General features: G+C 43.2%; 1 protein-coding gene across 5 annotated transcripts in view; it reads left to right on the top strand.

Moving 5' to 3' along the window:
* Positions 1–2,438: 2,438 nt before the first annotated feature.
* The window catches only part of Akt3 (AKT serine/threonine kinase 3), a 208,753-nt gene continuing 196,847 nt past the window's right edge, over positions 2,439–14,344 (top strand). For 2 of the 5 annotated variants that reach the window (XM_090341509.1, XM_090341508.1), the window contains exon 1: positions 2,439–2,625. The gene's annotated coding sequence lies outside the window, so the exon portion shown is untranslated. Of the gene's footprint in view, positions 2,626–10,702; positions 10,722–14,344 lie in introns of those variants that run through there. The other 3 variants (XM_090341504.1, XM_090341510.1, XM_090341505.1) reach the window with 2 other exon arrangements.

Raw genomic sequence — 14,344 nt, 5'->3', positions numbered from 1 at the left:
AGCAAGAAACCTGTAACCCAACGATTTTGCCAACAGCTATAGCTAGAGGTCTAATAATCATGGGAACAAACCGTGCATATTTTATATGCAAACTGAATAGAATTAGGACTTAGTCTGTGTTTATTAGTCAGCACGTGGCCTTTCCTTGTGAAATATGTGAAAAAGGGAAAGGCAGTAATGGAGGACTGCACATATGCTCGCATATGCATTGTTTATTATTTTTGTGAAGTTGGCACTTGGCCTTGCACACATACATCCTCTGTCATTGAGGTATGCCTTAAAATGCCAAATTTTGTTCTAGAATAGAGGCAAAACAAGTTTGATTTCTAAATGGCAAATCCTAATTTTTAAAGTAGAAACCTTTTTGTTTCTTAGTAGGTTTTCTACTCTTGTCTACAGTCCCAATAGAAAAAGAGATATGCTGAGACTGGTTATTGAGGGATTCAGTCCTCCTAGGGGCATTTTTGTAAGGAGTTAAACACTGTTAAATAGTGTTAGGAATGTTAATGGCAGGGCTTTATTTTAGTAAGCACCCGCTTTAATGTTTACTTTCCCTTCAAATGACCTAAGTGTTGGGAGGAAAAGCAAATTGACCATTTGATTGACAGCTGCCAAACTCTTCCCTTGTGTCCACTGCTGAGCTTGGACAGCCCTTCTTTTGGGGACCAGTGGGACTGTCCTTATGGCAGCCTGGCTGCTTTGACACCTGCCTTGAGAAGGCTACAAACCCAGCTGCACAAAACACTGCAATTGAAGCCCAGAATGCCTGCTTCAGGAGGCCTTGCCCCAAATATCATGGCCTCAACCTCGGTGGAATTTTATTTTGTAGAGCTAGGGATTGAACACGGGGCCTTTGAAGTGTACTGCTGAGCCGCATCCCCAAAACTCATGATACCGAGTTCTGCTACATAGTCCAGGCTGCCCTAGAACCCTCTGGGGTGTTGGGATTCCAGGTCAGCACCCCCACAGTGGCCTCTGCTTGGGGGAAATTTAGATAGCTCTACAGCTTTTCTCAATCAAGATGGCAAAGGGAGCTCCTCCTAAATAATTCAGTAAGGACTGGTGATTAGCCCTTAGGCAGCTGTCCATGATTGATTTCATTTGCATTACCAGCAATATCACAAATAGGTCATTTATGAAGCAACAAGCAGACCTTCTCCTTGGCTGCAGCACCAGGTCTAATCAAGGGCTTCTTGAATGATCTTCGCTTGCCTGCTTATGACCGTCATTATGGGTTGGGGGGCTAACCTGGCATCGGGAAGAGGAGGCAGCCGGGGCGGTCCTAGCATTCGAAGCTGCTGAGAAGACCTGGGAGGAAGGCCGGTCAGGGAAGGCAGAAGGTGAGGGCTGCTGACAGGGCTCCAGGGAACCCGCAGGCCCTAAGGGTGGAAGGTGAAGACACCCAAGCTCCTAGCACCGTGGTGCTAGCGGATGCTGCGCCCACCGAGCACCTGAGCACCGAGTGGGCTGGGCCGGGCCTCTAGCCCCGGCGTGGAAGCCTCCGGTTAGCAGGCTGGCCGCCTCGCAGCCCGCCGCCTCAGCCTCTGGGCCTCGGGCACCCAGCACGACGCAGAACTCACCTACTGGGCTCTCCACCCAAGTAGAGCAAAAGGCGGCCGGGCAGGGCCCCGGCCGGGCTGCTGCGCTGGCTCCCCAGACTCCCGGAGGGAAGGGATGGGAGGAGCGGGCCTGCAGGGGCTTCAAGGGCCGGGCTGGGCCACGTGGCAGGCTGCGCGGAGACGGCCGTCCCGGGGAGGCCTGGGGGCACGCGCACACGTTCCGGCCGCGGGCCCCGGCGAGGGCTCTCAGGGGCCAGGAGCGTCAAAAGACGCGGGGCGGCGGGGGCAGCGGCGCGGGGCTCCGAGACCCGCCCCACCCGCGCGGGCTCTCAGGTGCGGAGCGCGCGCACGCGCAGAGGCGGCGGCCTCGGGGCTCGCCGCGGGCCACGCGGCGCGGGGAAAGCCCGGGACTTCCCGCCCGGAGCCGTTCTCGCGAGAGCAGAGGGGGCGCGGCGGGCCCGGGGGGCGAGGGGAAGCCTGCGAACGAGGGCCGGGCCGAGCCGGCCGGGACGCGGGGAAGCCGCTCCCGCCAGGCGTCGAGCGCCCGCCCTGACGTCAGGAGTTTTCCTCAAAGTCAACAACAAGCCCCGCGGCGGCGGCGGCGGCGGCGGCGGCCGGGGAGCAGGGCGGAGGGGCGGCGTGGCGGCGGCGCCGGGGCCCCTTGGGCGCCGGGCGGAGCGGCGGCCGGCGCGGGAGGCCGTGGACCCCCGCCCCGCCCGGCCCGGCCCCCTCCGGAGCGCGGCGGTCCGGGGATGAACTGAGTGTGTGGCCAGCATCCGATTCCCACGTAGTCTCCGCCCCCTCCTCCCCGCGCCGCCGCCCGCCGCCCGCTCCAGCGCCGCCGCCGCCGCCGCCCGCCCGGCTCCCTCCCTCCTCCCGGCAGCCCTGCGCCTCCCTCCCGCCGGCCGCTCCGGGCTCCTGGGGCCGAGGCTCTGCGGGGTGGGGGGAGGACAGAGGGGAGAGGAGGGAGGGGGACCCCCGAGTCGCCCCCTCCTCCCCCCGCCCCCCGGCTCCATCCTCCGCCACCGCGCGAGCAGCTGCGGGGCCGCCGCCGCCGCCTTTGCAGGTAACCGCCCCCGCCCGCCCGCCCGCCGCGCCCCGGGGCTCCGGCCCAGCTCCGCTCCCCCGGCCCGCGCGCCGGCGGGGTGCGGCGGGGTCCTCGGGCTGTCACCGCGCCGGGGCGGGGGCCGGCGGGGGTGAGGGTGGACGTCCGCGGACGCCGGGCGCGGGCGACGCCGATGCCCCTCGCCTTCCGCGGGGCCGGGAGGGGGGGCGCGCCGGGCCTAGCGGTGCGGCGTGGCGGGGGCGGCGGGGGGGCGGGCGCCTCCCGCGCCCGTGCGGCCCGCGCCGCTCCCTCTCCGCCCGCCGGGCCGCGCGGTGGGGAGGGGGCGCCGCCGGGCCGGGCCGGGCCCGGTTATGTAACGCGGCGCCGCCGGCCGCGGGCGGGGTGGGGGAGGGGGCTGCGCCGCCCGGTGCGGGGCGGTCCGCGCGCGCGGCGGGGCGAGGGCGCGGATGCTCGGCGCACCCCGGGGTCTCCGTCCCCCGCCCCGCGCCCCGCCCCGCCGCCGCCGGCGCGCGGCCGGGGACGGCGCTGCAGGCCGGGGTGCGCGGGGAGGTGGGCGACGCGCCGCCGTCTGCGGTTCTCCGGGTAGCGGGGCCGGAGCCGCCCGGGAGCGGGAGCTAAGAATAGAACCGCGCGGAAGATGCTGGGCTCGGCGGATCCGCCGCCGCCGCCGCGTAAACAGTCCGCTCCGTCCCGCCCGCCTCCCCTCCGCACGGCCGCGGCGCGGGGCCTCGGGGCGGGGGGGGGGGGGGGGGGGCGGGGGCCTCGCCTGCCTCGCCTGCCTCGCGCGTGGGATTCCCGGGCAGCTGCACCCAGGCCAGGTTTTCTCAGCATCGTGTTGACTGTTTATCTTGTGAAAGCAGAGGAAATCCTCACCCACAAGTCGCATTTCTCCATCCAAACAATGTCAGGAAAATACAACACTTGCCACTTAGCCTGATATTTGGGTTGAAATCCCAGTGGATGTCAACTGATAAAAGTTTCCAACTAGAATTCCAACAACGAAACACACACATCTGTATCGATCAATTTCTTCTAATAAAACAAACGGTCACCCTTTGTTTTTAGGTTGCCTTGAAGCTAAAGGGCGTAAAATAATGACTTCGTAGTCATTGCATTGCTGGTTGTCACATCTCACTAGTTAAACATGTTTAATATTAAATGTTTGGAAAAGTACTAGTCATTTTATAACTTCCAGTAGAGCTCTATCAAGAGATAACCACGGTGCTTTGTTTTTGGTAAAACAAACAAACAAAAAAAAACCCCTTTCATTATATATTAGGTTTTATATTCACCTAGGAAAAAGTTGGAAAAAAGCAAATGTTGTAAGAGTTTAGGGAAATGAAAAGATGAGTTAAGGAAATGAAAATTAGTCTTGAAGTTGGGTATCATTGAGCTTGCTCTCATGAGAAAGAATTTGTGGTTTAGAATCACAGCAAATCTGTTCCTTAAACTTGCTGTATGATAGTAAGTTTAGTCTTGTACAAAGTAGGGATCTAGGATTTGTAAATATCTAGGTACAACTTAGAATCATTGTCAGCACTGTTAAACTACTGATCTTAAATTGAACAATAATGCTCTAACTCATGGAAAATCTGAAATATGTAAATGAAACAGAATATTCCAGGAGGTGGTTGTCTAAAACGATTTTATTAAACATTTATTTTTTAGATACCAAGTTTCTTAGAGTAATATATGATCAAATGCATACTATGTAAGATACACACACACACACACACACACATATATATACTTGTATATATGTATCAAGACTGGAATTTTTTTACTTTGTCAATACAATTTTGACCCATATTAAGAAATTTGTATTTTGTATTTACAAGTGGTATGCTTTCTAACAGTATTTTAAATAATTTTGCAAAAAAGTTGATATAGTAATTGTGTTCATTCTGCCCTTTAGGTTTTTAGGGAAAAGTGATTTTTGAATTGTTTTGCAACTTTAGTTTTAGTTTAATCTTGACAATGAATATTTCTTTTAAGTTGTGATTGTCAGAGCACTTAACTCTTCTGTTTTCAACTTATGCAGTTTAATTTTTTAATTTTTTTTGGAGACAGTATCTTCTTGTCCTCAAACTCATAATCCTTACCTTCAGCCTCCACAGTGTTGGGGTTACAAGTGTGTGCCACTATGCAAGCCTTGTCTATGTAATTTTATAAATACAGTATTTCTATTTTAAAGTTGATCTATTTAGCGAATATTCAAGTGCGTATTGATGCTAGTTTGAGTAAGAAATTTTTACATTTCATTCAGAATATCACTGTCATTTGAAAGAGTTTGTGGCAAATCTAAATAAATGGGCTGGTCAAACTTGTCATGAGATCTTTGTGCTTAGTACATTGTGGGTAGCATAGGAATTTAAGATTTTTAAAATAGAACTTATTAAAAATATAGACTTTTCCAATTACTTGGGCTTCTTTAAAAGTAGGTATCTATTTTTAATGGGAGTTTAACTTTTACTTAAAACTTTTACTTAAAACTTTGCATGGTTTTACTTTTTTTAATTTTTTTTGTCAGTTGTGGGACTCGAACTCTGGGCCTGGACATTGTCCCAGAGCTCTTCAGCTCAAGGCCACCTACCATCTTACTCCTCAAGCCACAGCGCTACTTCCGATATTACTTTTCTTGTTATTAACTTCTAGTTCAAGATCCAGTGTGTTAACTGGATCTTTACCATGATTTGCTAGGATTTTGTATTTATAGTAGTTGCTTATAGCACTGAAAAATGATTTAATGCTATTTTAGATTTGAACAACCGACTATAAGCATAGGAAAATGCTACTCATTTTGCTTTGATCAAATCAGTCTTGTAATCTGAATTGAATTTTTTAAGTTAATTAATAATGTAATTATTAATAATTAATAATACTTGGAAGTTTGTTTAAAACATTCGTCATTTAAAATTGCTCCCTCCTACATATGTCAGCATTTGGGTCAGTACTCGGTGCTGGTGTCCTGAATGCAGCCTGTGCTTTCTGGAAAGGCAATCTGCATGTTCTTGATGTTAACAATAGGATGCAGTGCCATTGGGTTTGGCTGCCATTGATACTTACCACGGCCTGGTGAGCACTCTTAGGTGTGCTTTCCATGTATTGGTTAATTTAATCTTTATAAGTCTTGTTACACTTGGGAATGTGGTTTTCATGAGAGAAATACTTCTCAGGGCACAGAAATACATGTCAACTCTTCTTATTGTGAAACACATTTTTTTCTGTAGTGTTTTACTTGTGCCTATTCTTAGAGCTCACTGAGACAATGCTATATTTGGGTAGAGTAATACAATGAGTTCCACAGAATCAAGTTAAAAAAAAAGTTGGTTAACCTTTTTCATTTAATTAGTTTTATATATCAGCTGCTTACATACTTTATTGTATCATCTTAGTCTGTTATTAAGTTGGATGTAAATGTCCTCTGATTTCTTCGTGATCTATGTGTGTATTTTTAATTCTTTTCACTAATTATTTAAACATTCAATATATTTCAGTATTTACCATCAAATACAGGTTTTTTCACATTTCTAAATGGGTATATTTTACTGATGCAAAGAATGGAAAGAGAAGGTTTACTAGAAAACTCAGGGAAATGTTTAAATGAGATTTTTTTCCTCTATATTAAGTAAAAATAGGCTCTTATTATAATCAGGTGATTGTAGAATGAGGGCAACTGAAGAAATGTTTTTCTAGTAATAGAGTTCGCTCACATTTTGTCTGAGGTGAATCTTTTAATGTTTTATCTTCCTAACTAAAACTTTGGAGGAGAGGAACTATGTGTAATAATTTACCTATGGTGCCATTGGTATATGAAGTACTCAGCAGATTTTAACTTGAAGAATCATAAATAGTAGCTCTAGAAGAGAGCTATAAAGCATTGAAACATTTCATTTTTCTCTTTCCTTTTCTTTTCACTTTTTTCCTTTTCCTTTTTTTTTTTTTGCCAGTACTGGTGCTTGAACTCAGGGCCTATCAGTGTCCTTGGGATTTCTCAAGGCCAGTGCTCTACCACTTGAGCCACAGCACCTCTTCTGGCTTTTTCTGTGTATGTGGTACCAAGGAATCGAACCCTGGTCTTCATGAATGATAGGCACTCTACCACTAGGCCACACTCCTGGCCCCCTTTCTTTCCTTTTTATTGAAGACTGGATCTCATACTGTATCCCAAACTGGCCTGTAATTTGCAAATAGGCTGATCACAAATTCTTCATCCTCTTGCTTTAGCCTCCGCCTGCTAAATACGGGGAGTAGAGGCATGCACTACCACATACAGGTTTTTTTTGTTTTTTTTTTTTTTAATGGCTGAAGAAATTGTGGTACAGAAAATTAAAGGGATTTTATGTAATATTGCTGTGGATGGGACAGTTGTGAACAGACAAACAAGTTTCTTGCTCTGTTTATTGCTCTTTTTTTTTTCTTCTTTCTTGCCTTTTTCTTTTTTTGTTGGAACTAGGGCTTGAACTCAGGCCCTGAGTGCTGTCCATTGAGTCTTTTCGTGCTACCATTTAACTACTTGAGCCACAGCACCACTTCTCGCTTTTTCTGACTTGTTTATTGGAGGTAAGAGATTCAAACCGTGATCCTTTATATCTCAGCTTCCTGAGTAGCTAAGATTACAGTTGTAAGCCACTGGCACTCAGGTTTCTGTTGAACTTTTTTTCCATATTTTTTATTGAAATTAATAGAAGGGTTACATTATATTCATAAGACAGAAGGTATATTACTTCACAAACATTGATACCCTTTCTCATGTTTTGGTCCCCATTTTCCTCCCCGTACCCTCGCCCCTCATCTTTTTTTTCATATTTTATTGTAAGTAATAGAAGGGTTACATTATATTCACCAGATAAAAGGTGCATTACATACATTGATACCCTTTCTCAAGTCTTGGTCCCCATTTCCCTCCCCCACCCTCATCTTTTTCTGTTGCATTTTTTATTTATTTTATTTTATTTTTGCCAGTCCTGGGCTTGAGCTCAGGGCTTGAGCACTGTCCTTGGACTTTCTCAAGGCTAGAGCTCTACCACTTGAGCCTCAGCACCACTTCCGGCTTTTTTTCTATGTATGTGGTACCAAGAAATCGTACCCGGGTTTGCATGCATGCTAGGCAAGCACTTTAACCACTAGGCCAAACTCCCGGCCCCTCTGTTGCATTTTTTAATGCATCTTTGAGATGATAATTGTTAGAGGATTCTAGACCCACTGGTTAACTCTCTGCTTAAGTGAGATAAAAGTTGTCAAGCTGGGCATTCAGTAGACCACAGGTAAATGTGTTTCCCCCCTCCAGCCTCCCTCTTCTCCTTCTCCCTCTCCTCTATCCCCCTCCACCCCCTGTCCCTCCTTTCTTCCAGCCTTCAGTCGGCCCATGTTATAGGTGAATTCACATAGAGATGACGTTTATATGAGAAGTGGGATAATTTAAAATTTTATCAGTAGCTTGTTTAGGGGGTTAGGTGGTAAGCATCTGTTAAGCATTTTTTCCTAGTGTTTCAGATTAGAATAGTATACTAATTTTTCTTTTTAGTAAAAGACATGTGCTTGAAATGGCACTGTGATACTCTTAAGTGGTGCGTTTTTATTGATTGATTTTCAGGTTGATAAAGTTGGTTTTTAAGAATTGACAATTTAGGGCATGTCACTGGTAGCTCATCCCTGTAATCCTTGCTACTCTGGAGGCTGAGATCTGAGGATTGCTGTTCATACCCAAGCCTGGCAGGAAAGGCTGTAAGACACTTATTTCCAATTACCCACCAGAAAACTGGAAGTAGAGCTATGGTTCAAAGTTGTAGAGCACAAGCCTTGAATAAGAGCTCAGAGACAGTGCTCAGGCCCCAAGTTCAAGATGTGTGACTGACATACACACATATTTAAAAAAGGAACTGGTAGTTTAGGTGGCTTACGTCTCTGTATGATTTCTTCTTTTGAACAGATCTACAACTCTTAAAAAGGATAGACCGCTTTAGAATTACTTGAAGAACAGGAGAAGTGGTATACAGTATTGCATCCAGAGTTTGTCTGTAGTTCAGAGAAAGTTATATTTTGGCTTTTAACTTAGAATTAACATGTAGGAAATTATTAACTTGTGAATTTTGTTCTTTGTTTGAAAAGAGTTGCTGGGTACTTTTTTTTTTTTTCTGCCAGTCCTGGGGCCTGAGCACTGTCCTTGGGCTTTTTCCTTAAGGCTAGTGCTTTACCACTTAAGCCATAGCACCACTTATGGCTTTTCTATGTATATGATACCAAGGAATTGAACCCTGGTCTTCATGCATGCTAGGCAAGCACTCTACCACTAGGCCAAACTCCTGGCCCCTGCTGGGTACTTTTGAACTTATATCAATTATACTTTTGGTTTTCTCTTTTTATGATTTCATTTGTGACACATTAATTTACACACACACACACACACATAAACACACATATGTATTCACATATACTACCTTAAAACACTTTGCTTTCCTGGACTTTTAGGAGGTAACATAACAGAGAAAATGTTCATAAGTATTTGCAAGTGATAATTACATATATTTGAGAGTTCATGCTAGAGTAAATGCTAGGGAACATACCAAACTGATAGGAAATCTTATTTGTGGTAGTAGTCATTCTTACTGCTTGTTACCAACTTGACTTGAAAGCTGTGGGAGAGTGTTCTCATTGGTAGTGAATGGTCAGAGTTTTTCTAGTATTGCGACTATGGCTGTTAGTTATTATATAGATTATTGTCAGAGTCAAAGTGCTGTAAGTAAAAAGCTCTTGGATAACAAACTATAGGATTTTAAAATTCTTTTAAAATACTTAGTTTGCCAGTGCTAGTGGCTCACACCTATCATGCTACTAATACTGAGCTACTCAGGACACAGACCTGCAGATCAGGAAAGTCTCTGAGACTCCCCACGTCTCATAAGTCAGAACTACCAATAAGTCAGAAATGGATCTGTTGCTCAAGTGGTAGAGCACTAACCTTGAGCCAAAAAAGCTTAGGAATAGCTACTGTGCCCTGAATTGAAGCCCCAGGATTGGCACAAACAAACAAAAAACATTGTCTTATATCCTTGTAATTCATTATTGTTATAGAGTAGACGATCATATATTTATTGGCACACACACACACATACACAGAGATGTGTCCGTCCATCCGTTTAGTTTTTTCCTTAAAATTGTATGATTGATGGTTGTAAGCAAATACCTTTTAAAAAGTTCTTTGAAGTATTAAAATACCTTACTGTTCCATTCTTCCCACAATGAATAATAGTTTTTATTTGAGTTGATACTTAATGATCTCAACACAAAAAGTCAAGAAAAAAAATTTTGTGCAGTGCCGGTGACTCACCTCTGTGATCCTAGCTAGAAGCAGAGATCTGAGGACAGCCAAGGCAGATGAATCCCAGAGGTTCTTATCTCCAATTAAGTAGTAAAGAGCGTGAGGTAGAGGTAAGGAGTGGAGCACCAGTCTTGAGTACAATGCTGTGGTACTGGCACAAGCATCAAAAATAGACTGTTTGAATGTATCCTAATCCTTGGAAATCATGGTGATCTGAAGTAATATGCTTAAACAGACAGGAAGTATATTATAATTTTAATTGTATTCTTACCTCTAGAGTTAATTATTTATGTATTAACACCTCCTTAATGTTTAAATTGAGCTTTTAACATAGTACAAGATTCTTCTCTTTGTTGATTTACATGATTTGCTTGCTTAGCTTATTCTGTTAGTTATTAAAAGCTATATCTTTGCTCCTTTTGTGTTTCATTCATTCTGGATTTATTAAACAACAAAGTGCAGTGCTTTAATCATTTATATTATGCGATTGACTAGAATTAAAGATGTGAAATATTTTGTACATTGGATAGTATAATTCAAATACAGTTTTTAATCATCAAAATCTTAAGTAGTGAATGAAGTTATCCTTAGTGTACATAAATGTATAAATTAAAAATTGACTTTGGGTTTTAAACTGTCCTCTCTGATCTTTTTAGCTCAAGGCTGGTGCACAGCTCCACCTCTGAGTTTCGGTGGTAAATTGGAGATGAGAGTTTCATAGACTTTCCTGCTTGGGCTATCTTTGAACCATGAGCATCAGATGTCTACCTCCTAAGTATCTAGAATTGATCCATTGGCACTTGTCTTAAAATTGAGTCTGCTATGAATTTTGTTTATTTTTTGTTTTGTTTGGGTTATGGGGCTTGAATTCAGGGCCTGGGCACCGTCCTTGAGCCTCTTTATGCTCAAGGCTAGCACTCTACCACTTAAGCCACAGCACTACTATGTTTTTGAGTGGTTAATTGGAGATAAGAATCTAAAGACACCCTCAGATCTCATCCTCCTGAGTAGCTAGGATTAGAGGCATGAATTACCAGTGCCTGGCTTTCTGTTCATTTTTTTTAATAAAAAAGGGAAAATAAGTGTTTTTAATACAAAAGACTTAAAAAAAACCAATTTGTTTTTGTAACTCACAGGGTAGAATACATCTCTAGACGAGTTTGCAGAAGGAAATATTTGCTCTGCCTTAGAACAGTGGCAGAATTTCAGCTCATCTTTTGGACTGGTGTTGTAAGTAAACATGAAGACAGTGAAAGCATAGATGACTTGGAGCAAGAGCATTGCCATTTTGGAAAATTAAATCAGCATGAATTACTGTTCAGGGGATCAATGGTTTTTTATATAAAAGACAGCATTTATTATAAAGCTGTTGGTAATAGAATATCCATAACATGACATATTTTAGATGTCAAAGAAGGAATCAGTTTAGGCAAAAAGATCAAGGAACAATTTTGAAAGATGAAAATTGTGATTGTTTATAGATAGTTTTTGGTAATAGTTTAAGGTTCAAATAGATAAAATCATTTCTAAAATAAGTTTTTTCCTACTTAGTATACACTTAAGAGTTTAATATTAATACATAAGCATTGACAATTTTTTGAATTTGTTTTCAGAAATAGTTCCATTTTAAAACAAAAATCCATTGATTGGTTTGGTGGGGTATTTTGGTGTATCGTTAGTGCTGAGTGTATTTAGTAGTGAGATCAGTGGATGGAGGGAACATACCTGATGTCTGGTCTCCTTTTGCTATCCATTCAAGGCTTTGTGGTCTTTAGCAAGCTATTCCATCTGTCTTGTCTTGGCCTCTATTTCTTTCCTTTTATTTTTATTTTTTGCAAGTCCTGGGGCAGGATATGAGCACTGTCCTTCTCAAAGCTAGAGCTCTATCACTTGAGCAACAGCACCACTTCTGGCTTTTTCTGTATATGTGGTACTGAGGAATTGAATCTGGGAAATGCTAGGCAAGCACTCTACCAGTAGGCCAAACTCCCAGCCCTTGGCTTCTATTTTAGTTACAAAGCATAGGTCCCTCAAGCTGGAAGATTATGTTAATATCCATTTAAGAATTGGGATGTTTTAAAAATACTTTTCCCCCCTACTATTCTCATAAGGAGATCATAAGGTAAATCATCTTAATAAGAAGTTTATGTTTTTGTTATTCTGATCTCTATTCCACTTTTGTACCAAGAACAAAGCTATAAATTCTTTTATTCATGTTATATACTCTCATAGTAAGAAACAGATGTAGAGTATATTGCTGCAGGTGTCGCCAGAGAGAAGGGCTCCAGTGCAGGTCTTCTGAGGACACCATTTTACAGTGTTCCCCAGATTTAACGCACAACTCTTGATGCAGAATAAGGAGATGGCTCATGTCGTTTATATAGCCATGATCTTATGTGACCATTTCCTATGGAAGTATTTAGACTTTGCTGGGATAAGTTAGGTTATATCTATTTAGTTCAGATAAATACGTTAGTAAAAATGTTTCAAGAAAAGGACATGGTTTGTAAAATTTTTGTAAATTTCAACAAAGAATGTCTCTTCTTCAGCTTTATTTTTCTTCAAATTTCTTTTTTTTTTCTTTGTTTGGTTGTAGGGCCTGAACTCTGGGCCTGGGCATTGTCCCTGAGCTCTTCAGCTCAAGGCTACCACTGTACCATGTAGAGCCACAGTGCCACTTCTGATGGTTAATTGGAGATAATTGTTGCATGTACTTCTGTGACTGGGCTGGCTTTGAACCGCAATCCTCAGATCCTAGTCTTCTGAATAGCTAGGATTACAAGCATGAGCCATTGGCACCTGGCTTCAGATTTCTTTAATTCAGTATCCTGTGAAGTAAACATACGCAGGGAAAATAACCCAGATTCTTCTAATTTTCTTGTGGGAATGGAACTCAGGGCCTTGCATATGGTAGGCACATGTTATAGCACTATCCCTATATTGCTGTACTAGCAGAATTCTAATGATTTTTGAATTGACCTAGCCTTGCCTATAGGCATTTGCCTCTGCCCCCTGACCAACTGAGGGTTGTCTGTTGAGTCTTTGTCAGGCTGTTTAGAGGATGATTAGTACTGATTCTAATATGTAAATTACACAGAGCATTATCATCCATAATTTTGTTGGAAAAGACCTGTAATAACTGTAGGACTTTTGGGGAAGTTTAACCTTGAATTTAGTGCTGTGCATTGTTGACTGAATAGTCCTGTTTTTCTGGTTATCTAAAATCTATGCCTTGGTCACTGGCCCACATGGTGTATGTACTGGACATTTTTGGAAATGTAGAAATATTCTCACTGACTTTTTTCGTACCATTTTCTATTGAAGGAGACAGTAAGGAATAGTCATATTAGATCCAATGTCTGCTTTGAGGCTTTTATTATACTATAGATATCCTAAGAAGACCCACAGGATAAATGTCTGGTTTTTATGATCAGAATCATTATATTTCTTTGGAACAACTTTTTTCTTTTTGAGATTACAAATACTGTAAATATTGAAACTTAACATGTTTCCTTATTTACATCATTTTCCTGAAAACTTCATGACATATATCTTGCTCATTTTTGAGAAATATGGAAAGTTTTACTTTAGCTCCCTTTTTTCTTAATGCTTTGTATATACTTTTGAAATTCAGAATGCAGGCTCTGGCCAGGTACCAGTGGAGGCTGAGATCTGAGGAGTTTGCTTCAAGGTTTTCCCAGACAGAAATGGTTGCTAACTTTATGTTCAAAAAGCAAAGAGCTTAACTGGAGGGCTCAAGTGGTAGAATACCAGCTAAGCAACAAGTACAAGGCTATAAATTCAAACCCAGTTTGTCAAAAAAGAAAAAAAAAAAAGCTCTGGAGTAATTTAGCCTGGGTTCACATTTTGCCTGAATTCCCTATGTTGAAATTTATCAGATTGCTTGGTCTCTGTGAGACTCAGATTTCCTCTCTGTGAGTGCAGTGAATAGTACCTGAGAGGGTTAAAGACGAGATAGATAGAGGTAAGCACCGGAAACAGTTCTTGGCTCATCTTGGATACTAATTTTCTTTTCTACTTTCATATTCCATTTGTTTCACTTTCTCTGTCTACTTTCAAAAATAATCTTATAAACTTCATGTAATCTACCTAAAATATTTCTTGGAACAAATCAGAGTAAGAATACATAAATATTGGTTTCTTGGCACATTGTATTTTACATAAAGTATAGCAATTAAAATATTCACAGTGGCTTTGACATAACTCTTTCTGAAATTATAGGGATTTGAGTACTTAACTTTCATTTTCTTCCCTTTTCAGTTCAGACTCACACATTTTCTGTACTATTTGTATAAGTGTAACAGAGGTTAAGATACATTTTAGTGTAATCTCTTAAGTTTCACTGTCATTTGAAATCTGTCTCAAGACCAGAGCAAA

This window comes from Megascapheus bottae, chromosome 10 (genome assembly GCF_031878675.1).
Source record: "Megascapheus bottae isolate mThoBot1 chromosome 10, mThoBot2.hap1, whole genome shotgun sequence".
Lineage (NCBI taxonomy): Eukaryota > Metazoa > Chordata > Mammalia > Rodentia > Geomyidae > Megascapheus > Megascapheus bottae.
Note: the sequence above shows the minus strand (reverse complement) of the source record. Positions and strands in the feature narration are given on the sequence as shown.